Consider the following 701-nt stretch of genomic DNA (forward strand, 5'->3'; position numbering starts at 1 on the left):
AACCCAGGAGGTGGAGGTTGCAGTGAGCCGAGATCACGCCACTGCACTTCATTCAGCCTGGGTGACAGAGCGAGAATCCATCTCAAAAAAAAAAAATTATTAAACACCCTAAACCACTAAACATCTAAACACCAAGTTGTAATACAAGTGTAATACATGGTCAGCATTTATAAGGACCATGGATTTGGACAGGAGAAAAATTTTATCTTCATCTTTCCTACCCTCTACCTGAAGTACAGCAGTTCCTTCTATCATGAATGTAAACAAACCACAGTATCAGTAGTACTTCCAACTTCTCAACAATAGAAATCACATATATTTCCATCCCACTGAATTTGTTGTAGCTCCAAATACCATTTAAACTCATCAACTGACACTTGACTAGACTTGCCACCAGAACAGACAGAGCACAGACTCTTCTCATGCAGGCACTCAGGCACAGTTCAGGTCAGCCATATGGTTATCACTAGGCCTGGTCCTTACGCATCAGATTGAAAGCAGAATTGCTGACTGTGGTATAACAAAGAGTTTGGATGGCCTTTGTCCCAGCTCCAGTTGGTGCCCTTTAAATCCCTGAAATGTCCTGAGAGGGACAGGGCATCTCTGTCATGGTGAGCACCTAGCTTATACTAACAAGATGTCTCAGGATGTGGGGCTGGGGAGCTGGCCAAACCAGAAAGACCAATCATGGCATCAGAAGG

Source organism: Colobus angolensis, unplaced genomic scaffold (assembly GCF_000951035.1).
Source record: "Colobus angolensis palliatus isolate OR3802 unplaced genomic scaffold, Cang.pa_1.0 Scaffold379, whole genome shotgun sequence".
In the NCBI taxonomy this organism is placed as follows: Eukaryota; Metazoa; Chordata; class Mammalia; order Primates; family Cercopithecidae; genus Colobus; species Colobus angolensis.